Genomic DNA, 11,788 nt, shown 5'->3' with positions numbered 1-11,788 from the left:
CCACCCGCCCACATTGGAGCGGGACACTGGAGAAAGGGCTGATATGTTATAGGGAGACCACTTGCCGTATGGATAGTCGCAGAGGATTGATGCACTGACATCCATTGGAGCCAGAGCTCCTGGTCCACTTCCCCCACGGCTTGTCGTTGAAAAGACTCACTCTGGCCCTAAATTCTTCATCGTAGTTAAGCCAGGCATAGCCCCCCACCTGCAAGTGTGCCCTCCTAATGATGTCAATGTATTTGAACATTGCCAACGCCCTCTCCAGATCCCGCTCACAGTATACACTAGCATAAATTATAAAAGCGGACGTCTAATTTTCTATAGTCTTAGGCACTTTAGGGCGGCGTGACAACTCCATCTCTTCTTCCTTTGAACCTTCTATAGCTTGCAGATCTCTATGCAATAAACGGAAAACATCCACAAAATCGTGGCTCCAAATTTTTTGTCTTGTCCTTTCTGACAAGTGTGTGACCAAGGGCATGGCCACTCCCATATAGGGTAATTTTGTCCGACCACACCCTTGAACCCCACTTTGCAAAGTACTCACTACAGACGAAACCGGACTGCCCCCCCACCCGTCTCCACTTGTCCACATGACCCCGTACTTGACCGAGGCATTTCCTGTAGAACCTTGTTTGCCTCGAACTGAACATATACATTCCCTTCTGCATCGTCCACCCCCGGCACCACACTTGAGCCGCTCACCAAAGGCCGCGTCCACGCAGCCCACCAGTCCGTCTTACCTGAAGGCAACTGTGTAGCCCTTTGCTGAAATTCTTTTAGACCATCACGCTTATGATGTCAGCCACGCCGCCCCCGTTCCACAAACTCCTGACCGCCCAAGCCAGGAGCCGCATAACCGCGACAACCAATCCCTTGAATTATCCTCATTTTCTTTATCACACCCATCATATTCAACACCATAGTCATCATGCACCGTATGAACCTCAGAACTTGTGCTTGCAATTGCGCTATCTCCAATACCACCATCATATCTCCCCCAATTGGACACAGGCCGCTGCTGATAGCGCCCGTCCGATGACCCTGAATCCTCACCAGATCCGCATCGGGTATGCTTTGACTTACTCAAAGCCGCACCTGCTGCGCCGTAAATGGAAAAGAACTCTGAGAGACAGACCTATAACCAGAGTCCGCTACCAAGTTCCCGCCGCTCCAGGACAGGAACCGCCTTCAACTTACCCGTCCTCTGATCCATATTTACTCCAGACAACACCTTCCTGGGAAAGTCAGCGTGCTCAACCCATACCCACTGCCCCTGCTGTGGACCCAAGTCTGAGTCAAAATCCACTCGTGGGTGGTGCAGCGGTGGCCGGGGCTCCGGAAAAACCGCCCCCACCTCACTGTCCATATAACTAGCCCCACTCGGACAGTGACCCCCGACCACAAATACCTTGCCCCATCACCCCTGCCCAAAAAGGCCCCCCTTCAGGCTGGAAGTCATATACAAACAAGTCAATGTTGTCCTGCTCCTGCATGTACTCCATGTCAATGTTCTCCCTCGGGGGTCCTCTAGGTTGAGGCAGCAAAACCTCCTGAAACTCTGAGCGCTCCTGAGTCTGAATGCTGAGTTCAGTCAAAACTGGCTCTCCAGGACCATTACCTCCATCCCCAGCAGATTCCACCTGACCCACTTCTTCCTCCTCACTGTCAGTGGGGTAGTCCACTAGCGCAGCCACAGAACCCCAACCCACACTTCAGGCGCTATATCAATCCTTCTGTTATCAGGACATATAGTATATGTCACTGGTGCTATCCCTCCTGAAAATGCTGCTTCTTTCTGCATCACATATACTCCTGGTGACTGCGCAGCCCTTCTGTCTCCTGTGGCATAAATATTAATCATATCCTCCTCACTTATCTCCAATTGTTGCTGGCTGCTCATCCAACTAGAGCTGGCTTTACCACCTCTCCTTCCAACTCTCTTCCTTTCCTGTGGGGCTAGCAGTACCTGGCCTCCCCTCAGCACACCTGGCGCAGATGTAGACCTCAGAATAGCTTTTTTACCTCGAGCACTCCTTCCTGAGGAGCGTGCTCGGTGAGGCTTTAATGAGGAAAATGGGTCCTCACAAACAGTCACTGTAAGACGGCTTGAAATTGGCATGCATGCCGCCACAGCGCGACTCACCCCTTCCGCCGCCACATGCCTTGGGCGCTTTGCCTCCTCAGCACAATCCATAGTGGCTCCAGGACGCAGTAAATCTGTGCGCCTGACCGCCACCAGCGCTCTCACCGCTTGTCGCGCGAAATGTCATCCGCCTACATTCTCTCTCTGCACCTCCGCCCGATAGTTCGTCTGTTGAACAGCGCTGCGAAAGTAAAAGCTGACAGGAATACGCTCCGGCTCCACAAAAAACAAAGACGCCACAGCTCCTTCACTCTTGCGAGTGACGTCACATCTCCCGCTTCCACCCCGAGCCCCACAAGCCCCTCCCTCTTCCAAAGCTGACCCAATCGCGTCGCGTGGACCGTTCCACCGCGCGACCTATCCCAGGGGGACACCGGCTCACGCCAAGTCCCCCCGGGACCCATTGTCTGATCATAGGAATAAATGTCTCCTCAGTGTTGATGATGTCAGTAGATCATAACAGTGTCTCTCTGATAGTCCACTTTGGCCATCTGCTGCTTTGTGCCAGTTCATCTGTGAGAATTTGTGGAAAATTCATGTATGAGGTTGGCCACTCTGGCACCATTCTTCAAAACCCACATTCAGGCAGCATCTCACATGTCCCTCTGCTGTGAGCCACTGTAATTAATGCAGTGTGTCTGTGGATTTCTTTCTAAACTACTTTGATCATGATACCTGATTCATTCCAAGGCATTTTGTGGTGGGAGTGAGTTTATTTAGTGATCTATGTGCAGGTTATGTTAATCAAATTCGTTAAAGCACTAGCTTAACTGAATAAGCAGGTATCGACATCTAAATTAAACAAAGAGCCATGATTTGAGTGCCGTACTGAATGACAGTAATCTAGGCAAGGCTATGTTACTTGGAGGCAATTCATTCCACAGTTTGGCTGTGCCCAATACAATGCTTCTGCCTCCCCAGTTTGCCATGTACATCCCTGGGGTGACCAGATTATTTGGACCAGATGAGCACAGGTGTCTGGATGGCTTGTATTTTTTTAAACAATATCTCAGGAAGGCTGTTCCGTCTCCATGCAGAGCCTTATAAGGAATTTCAAAGGGCTTTGGATAGTGTGCGTTGTCTGATGGGGAGCCAGCGTAGACTATGTAGGGCTTGTGTGGCTGACTTAAATTTGGGAATTTTAGTGAGCATTCTGGCTGTGGCATTCTGAAGAACTTGTAGTTTGTTAAAGTATTGCTTCTGCATATTAAGGTAAAGCCCATTGCAGTAGTCAACTTTTGTATTGATAAGGACAGTGACTACTGTCTTTTTAGATTCTTCGGGAATAAAAAGGAGGGCTTTCCTAACTATCTTTAAAAGTGTAGAAAGCTGTGCCGGCAGGGGCCGCCCTATGTCTGACAATGGGCATGGGGGGTGCGATCCTCATCTGTAGCGGCCATGGGCGCGATGGCGTATGAGTTCAAGTCGGGCCTTCAGATAGTGGTTCAGTGCTTACTGCCCAGAGCCCTCCAACAGACTTGCCTTTGGGTCCGCAAACGGGCCTCGCCAACAGTGGTGCTTCCCCGGGGTGTGCAATGGGCGTCCAGCAATCTGTTGCGGGCGTGAGTGCTCACTGTTGAAGACATGCGCAATCTTGTACTCTGGCTTCAGAGTCCACGAGGCCAGGTCGCAGCCAATGAGCTGATTACAATGTGTCCATTCTCGCTGCCATCTTGGCCACACCACCAGCCCTGCACTAACTTAACCAGACTACTGTGCAACTGCATTACTAAAAATAAAATGATAATAACGTTCCGTTATTATAATTTTCTTTTTCCTTTGCACTGCTTTAAAACAGTGGGGGGAAGCTCCTTCGCCTCTTGCCGGGTGAGCCACCACTGAGTCAGCCCCATCAACCTATTCAGTTCATTCCAGGTTTTCATTAATGTACTCACTATAACACTAATATATGCATTTTTGGATTTGGAATGAGTGGGCATTCATAATAGCTACCAAATAGACCATCCCATTAGAGCTATGTCCAGTAACACTGATTTTCTGTCTGTCTCATGGGATACCCAATCCCAGAGAACCTGTAGGTCTGCTGCCTGATTATATCTTATATCTCCAAATGTGAGAGAATGCCAGCACTTGTTTACTCTAGGGGCTGACATAAGTGTTTTTAAAGTCCTGCAGCCACATAAAGGACAAACATTTTCTCTGCAGGGATAATATCTCCTGTTTGCATTGCCTGAAAGACATACAGAAGGCACAGTTTCTGCTGCTGTTTTCTATACCCAGGAGAGTGGAAGAGTACTCCATCTCTCCAAATTAGCCATGATCTATTTCTTTGGAGGGGTTTAGTGTGCAATTCACATTGACCATTTTAATTTAGGGAAGAGAATTATACTCTGTAGCAGATATGTGGTTAAGCCTTTCTATAAGGACATCCACCCAGAACTATTTAACCTCCACCGGAAGCAGCGCTATATATAATATTTTCAGATTCATACATATTTATTTTGAATCCTAGAAAATCTTCAAGGGGTGCTGAAGTTGGTGTTACATAGCTCTCTCTGGCTGTGTGAGAGTCAGAAGGGCATCAGTGAAAAAGCGTATTCTATGCTGTGTCCCCCAAATAGAATATCTTGAATTTCAGGGTTTGCTCATATCGTTGCAGCAAACGGTTCAAGGGACATTGCAAATAAAAAGATGAAAGAGGGGAACCTTGGCCGCTACCCTTCTGTAGTTGTCTTATTTCTTATTTGTTCTCATTCATAATACTCTGGCTATTGGGGCTTTATAAATAGCAAGCACCCAACACACATTGTGTAAAAAAACAGAACCTGTGCATTCTCATTTCCCAAAACCACCAAGGTTCTCATGTGCTACCATCATGTGAGAACAGCGCCAGGTGTTCACCTGGGTGTGGCCATCTAGTTTTTATACTCTCTGTTATGGTGCTAGGCCTAATTTCCACAATCCTTCCTTAATCTCTTTAATCCTTCCCCTGTAAAACTTAGCTACCCATAATTTTTATTTATTATTTAGTGTGTGTCTTTGTGTTTTTGAATTTTACAGTTTTTGGGACATTCTTTTTGGGGTCTTTGTGACTGTTTGCATTTTGTTTATTTTTCCCCTTGCTTCCTTATTTCTTCTTTCCTTTCTCTTCCTTTTCCTTCTTTTCTACCCCACCCAGCATCCTGGCAGAGGGTTGTCTGTCTTGCGGATGGCTGCGTCGCCCAGGTTTGCAGCCCTGGGTGATCATTAGTAAGGAGAAGGTGGCTGCCCTTGTTTTTTGTGTCAGTTCCACCTCCCCTCCATGCTGGTAACAGATGGTAGCCCCAGCAGTGGATACCACCTGCTGGAGCATTAGGTGCACTGGGGGGGGGGGGTGCGTTCGGCACACCAGCCAGGTATGGCGCACCATCCAGCAGCTGATGCACCACTGGGTAAATATCTTAGACTGTGAACAGGACCTGGTCGACCTGCTAGGCGTCGAGATTCTGGGGCTTGGTGAGTATTAATTATTTGCGAAAGTAACTTCACGCTACCTAGTTTGCCACCTGCCTCACCCAACTGTCTGTATTCACAAATGTGACTGTTTTTCTGACACATCGGTTCAGGAATAGTCAATGCATGATTAATACATAATGCTTTAGCCACAAATGCTTCTTCAATGCATTGTCGCAGATGGATGGCTTATGACCGGTGCATCAGGAGCAATGCAATGCTCAAATGGTTAAATCCGTGGGTTGTGGCCCACGCCAGTGGCATTTTGTCAGGTATAATCTCTAGGGAATAGTGCAATGCAGGAAAGCACATAACCTGGTCTCACTTCCCTTGCTCCTCTTTTTTTAACTGATAAGTTTCATCTTTTCTGATGTGTGAATTTTCTGAGGTCATAGTGCCCAATTCATAGGCAGTTGGCGTAGGGCTTCGCAGCAATTCACCTTACGTCAAAGTTAAAGGGCATTATTCCACCATATTCATCATATACAGTGCATTCCTGTCCTTTCACCCTGTACTGGTGCATTTTCAACAGCCTAGATGCAATGCAGGGACACTTGAGGTCATGGTGAAATGGAGCCTGTGTATGGACCAGGTAGTCAATCCATCCACGGTTCAGGGCAAGAGCCAAAAATGTAAGGTTTTATGTTCTATACCTTACATTTCTTGCAAAGTGATTGCAAACCTAGCTGTAGCATAGAGATACTATCTGAGCTTCACTGTGTGGTCATGCCCATTACATGTCCCTCTGTTGAACGCACAGAACATCATGTAGAAATACTGTCATCCACATATGTATGACATGTACGACAGAAACCAACATCATAAATGCAGAGCACAGATTCAGTCATCGCACAGTCTTTGATACGACACTAACTTTGGACTTTGGCAGAGGATCTGTATATGAACACACTAAAGCAGCATACACAATCTCTGGGAGTGCGTGCTGATTTCACATTGCTGACTTTCGGTTGTGTATGTCCTGCACTGGCACACGTGTTCTACACATGATGTTATCATGCACACATTTTTCAGAAAAATGTATGAAGATCTGGGGTGAGTATGTCACACATCAATAGAACAGTCATGTAGGTGAGTGAGCCACTAGTCATCACTGCAATAAAACATGGTTAAATAGTCAATTTCACTTGTGATGTTCCAGTAACAAGATACTGCCATTCACAGATGATCTCTGTTTTGCTCCTGTCAATGTTAGTAGTAGACACAATGAGATGACGGACGGAGCGCTGAAACTTTTCAGACACTCACCCCCAGTCACAGATCTGGGCTGAATCCATCATCGTTCTTTAGCTCACTTCGCCACCTCAGTTTAGTAACAGCTATATGCAAATCAGTTTTGACCCTGTGCCTCATGGGAACACTCCAGCCTGAACTGCCAAGCCATGTCTTCCCTGGACCGGTAACAAGCATCCTGGGACCAGATTTGGGCTAACAGCCCTCATCAGCCAGGATCGCTTGAATCCAGTAGCAAAGTGAGCAAGGGACCCACATCTGTGAATAACCTGACAACTTAGGGCGAGCAAAGCAAAAACAAGGAGAGCATGGACGGAGCGCTGAAACTTTTCAGACACTCACCCCTAGTCACAGATCTGGGTTGAATCCATCATCGTTCTTTGGCTCACTTCTCCACCCCAGTTCAGACACAGCTATATGCAAACTCGTCTTGACCCTGTGTGGCAAAGTGAGATAAAGAATGATGCAACAGTAGTGAGTGCAACGGTAGGGAAAATGTTGGATAGTGGAGGGGTAAAAATGACTATTCCCACTCCAGTAAGTGCAACAGTAGGGAAAGTGCTGGATAGCGTAGAAGTAAAAAATACTATTCCCACTCCAAAGAGTGAAACAGTAGGAAAAGTGTTGGATAGCATAGTGATAAATCTTATATTCACACTCCAAGCAGTTAAAAAAAAACGAAAAAAATAAATAAAAAATAAAAAAATAATTTTATGAAAGGAAGTAAATTAATATATATAAAAATATGATAAAATAAGAACACCACTATATTTCATATATAAAAACATAATATAATATTAATTACATATAACAAATGCCAACAGATATTATATAAAATAAAATAATAAATACATTTCCAAAAATAATATTTTAAACCGGAGTTTTTTACAAACAAAAACATTATTATTACATAAAAGTATTTATTTTATTTCCTACCATACAACACCACACAAATAACAAATACTTCTAAATTAAAATATATATATGAATTCCATAATTAACATAATTAATTATACAATTAAAAAATATTGATAATAAAAAAAACTACCCACACTTTAACCCTATAATCGGCACAACACATGCCTAAATAAAACCGCAAAATAATACATTACACAATTAAAACTTATTTTAAAATTAAAAACTATTAGTATTGAAGTAAGTAAAATGTATTTAATACCCACCCTTTATCACTATAAATTGTTATAACATAACATAACAGTATTTCACAATATGTGTTACTTAGACAGTTGGCCACAGCTTTACACGTGTCTCTTCCTGTTCTCTGTATAATGGCAAATGATGAGCAAGGCCTGATACGTTGTACATCCTGACTTTCATGTTTATCTAGTTGCTTATTGTGAGGGGTATCTAGAGATGTCCTGATCACTCAGTGTTATGCACACTCACTACATGTGTGACAGATTTTTTATCAAAATTTTTTTTTAGTTGGTCCTCCCTAGGTAGGTTTTGACATAACCTACTTTTTTAATGCTGTACATGCATATTTTCATTTTAAACCACATATTTTGTTTGTGACCTACATGACATTGGTACAGCCGTTTCACAGTTTACATCCTTTAACATGTGATTTTGGTGCATACACTTGGTGCATTTCAAACATGTCACATGGTTTGTTATGCTATTGTAAAGTTGTCACAGTGCACTTTGATTAACATATATGTATTGCAATGTGGGACATCTTTATGTATAACACACTGATGTTGCTACAGGGAACTGTCAACTCCAATTGTAGGCACAATATATTGGTGTATGGTTATCTCCACGTTTTGTCTGGTGCTATGTTGCATCTGACTAATCTGACTGGGATCCTGCTAATCAGACCCCAGTCCCTCTCCTTTCTCCCCTAAAATGATATGGAAAGTACTCAGGTACATTCCAGTTTGGATACTGGGGTACCCTTATCAGTCCCTAGTATGTGGTACACGGGTACCCAGGGCATAAGTACCCCAGAGATCCCCTATAGGCTGAAGCATGTATTATACCACCTATGGGAGACAATTCAAATATCTGTACAGGCCTGCAACTGCATCCTGTGTAAGCTGGTGCTAGCACCACTTACGAAAGACATGGGTTTCCATATATGTAAGGTCACTGCACTTAAAACCTATGTCACCCCTATAGCAGGCCTTTTCAATACTGAAGGCAGGGTGTTTGTTTCTAAGTGTGAGGGTGCCCCTGCATGAGCAGGACACCCCTTCAACCTTCGGAGTCCATTCTCCCGGGTTGTAAGTAAAACAGCCATTTAACATATAGAGGGGCACCGAGTCATTACCCGATGACCATCTCGAAACTGGCTGTAACAAACCCTGTCGTGTTTGGTATCAAACGTGGGATATGATTCCAAGCACTGTAAAGGCCCTCCGCTAAGTCCTCAGTGTCCCAGTATCAGTCTTCTAGACCCGGATAACACAACATTGTTGCTGCTGACCAGAGACACAATTCTGCCCTCCTGCTGCTGAGCCAAGCTCGAGCAGGGGAAGGCAGAAAATATCAATAAACAAAAGAAGAGTGTCTGGGAGAAAAAAGAACCATTCTTGGAGCACAATAACAACCACACTAGGATGTTTAGGAAGGCCCTCACTCACCACCTAGTGATGACATGTTTCATCATCGGGCCCCACCAAAGAGACCGAATGTCTCTTTGGTGTGCTGCAACGCCAGGATTACTGCGGAGCTGGTTGGTGAGTTTAGGGCGTGTTGAGTGAAAATGAAAAATTAGTGAGTGATGAGGGTATTTTAAAATTGTCAGTAGTGTATCTGAAGCGATTTTATTAAATGATCACTAAAGACAAAAAGTATAAAATATATGTGAGGATCCAGTCCACTTTTAATTGAATGGTGGGATCCTAGAGAGTAGTCAACATGTTTCTTGCCATCGAAACGGTGTCAATTTACCCGGCAATTCTTCAGGACTGGGTGTGATAAACCCTGGCGGTATGGGCACTCTAAGGCCCACCCTTACCTAGGGGCGTGAGATATGAAAATTATAAAAATTTAAAAAGTGCAAAAAAATTTGGAATATTAGGTTAATTCCTAATTAATCCTGGTTTAGGAGGCTTCTACTGATCGTTTCTGCACCTGAAAAGTAAGGGACAGAGACACATAGATAGAACAAGACAAACATTTAGAATTACTCCTTGTTGCCAACAGTTTTTTGGTGAAATTGGTGCTCCAAACGTGAAAGACACTCTAGCTGTGGAGAAAATAGCGCTATGTTTAACACCGCCTGGTAGCCATGGGTTCGCAAGGGCTATGAGAGGTGTGGTGTACTATTTGTGGTACAGGCTAGTAGTGACTAAGGGATAAAACAGGTGAAGATCTTCGAGGAAGATCGTCAGTTTAGCGATCAAATTAAAATATGTACAAATGGTGATCAAGTTAAAATTGTCTCACTTTTAAGGTGTTAAGAATAAACACCATGGGTCTCAGGAGGGGGGTGGGAGCGTATTCGGCACACCCTATATCATGGCATAACACAAGAAAAACACAAAACCGGCATCAGAATCATGATTGCCCCAATTGGTTAGCGAGGCGCGATCAATACTTAGCTTGTTGCAGGCAAGTTGTTCCTACTTACGCCCTCGACGCTCGGCACCCGTGGTGTACCTACGTCGCCCTCGTACCGGACCCCGACGATGAGTGAGCGGGTTCCGTACGTTGTTTTTAATGCAGGGTGGCGAGGCGGCAAATGCTTCCGGGTGGGCGTGGCCCGTTGACGTTGTTAAACGTCACGAAGGCGTTGCTACACAGGAGCGTTCTATTGGGCGTTGTTTCATAGGTCCGCCTAGTGAGAGTAAGCGTGCCATTCAATTGCCTGGGTAACCGGGAGACATACGCGGTTACCGCGATGAGAATGCTTCCGGGTGGGCGTGGTCACTTGACGTTGTCACGGAGGCGTCGCTACGCGGCATTGTTCTATTGGTTAAAGGTGACGTCGTGGTTAGCCCTCCTCGTCAGAGGGAAGGCGTCTATAGTTGCCTGGGTAACCGGACTCATTAGAATATACATGTTTTACCGCGATGGTTCTTGCGCCAGAAGGGTTGAATAGAGGCAAGAAAAAGTACTGAAGTCCCAGATAATAACAGTGCTGAGAGATGGTGACCTTCTCATGCGGGTCAAGGGTTTTTTTATAATGTCATTATTGCCTCTGAAAAATAAAATACTGACATCACAGGACTCTGATTCATTTGATTACTGTATTCCAAGGAATATCATCATTCAAACCAATAAGATGGGTGCCCAGTCTATAGACCCACCTCTGTTCTTTTTCAAAAAGAAGGTTTGTGATGTGTCTTGTGCCACCTACATGCTCAATAACAGTCCAACGCATGTCGTTGGGAGTGTGGTTGTGTTCCAGGAAATGGCGACTCAGTTTTGTGGTAAGTTTTTTACACCTAATATTGGAACGGTGTTCACCTATTCTTTGCTTGTCTTTGCGGGTGGTCATTCCTACGTAACGTAGGTCGCAGGAACAGGTGATCAGATAGATGACATTATCCGTGTTGCAGTTGGTGTGACATTTTTGTGTCCATGTTTTCCCAGGTTCGAGTTCAAGGGTTTTCGTGTGTGTCGTAAGGTGGCACACACTGCAGTTGGCACATGGAAAGTGTCCAGTGATTTGAGGGAGACCCCAAGTTTCTGTGATTGATCTTTCCGCGGTTGGTGTCTCGGTTCTGGGTCGCGTATGTACAAGGCTGTCCCTCAGGCTGCGCCCTTTTCTAAAAGAGAACAGTGGTTTCTCCCAATCAGTTTTGATGCTTGATACAATGCGCCAATTCATGTTAATTGATTTCTTCATGTAGTTGGACATGGCATTGTCCACCCCAACCTACCTCAAGGACACAAAAAGTTTACTGCAACTACTTCAGAACATAGACTTCCCAGAAAACACAGTCACCCTGGTGACACTAGATA

This window comes from Lissotriton vulgaris, chromosome 11, assembly GCF_964263255.1.
Source record: "Lissotriton vulgaris chromosome 11, aLisVul1.2, whole genome shotgun sequence".
NCBI lineage: Eukaryota > Metazoa > Chordata > Amphibia > Caudata > Salamandridae > Lissotriton > Lissotriton vulgaris.
Note: the sequence above shows the minus strand (reverse complement) of the source record.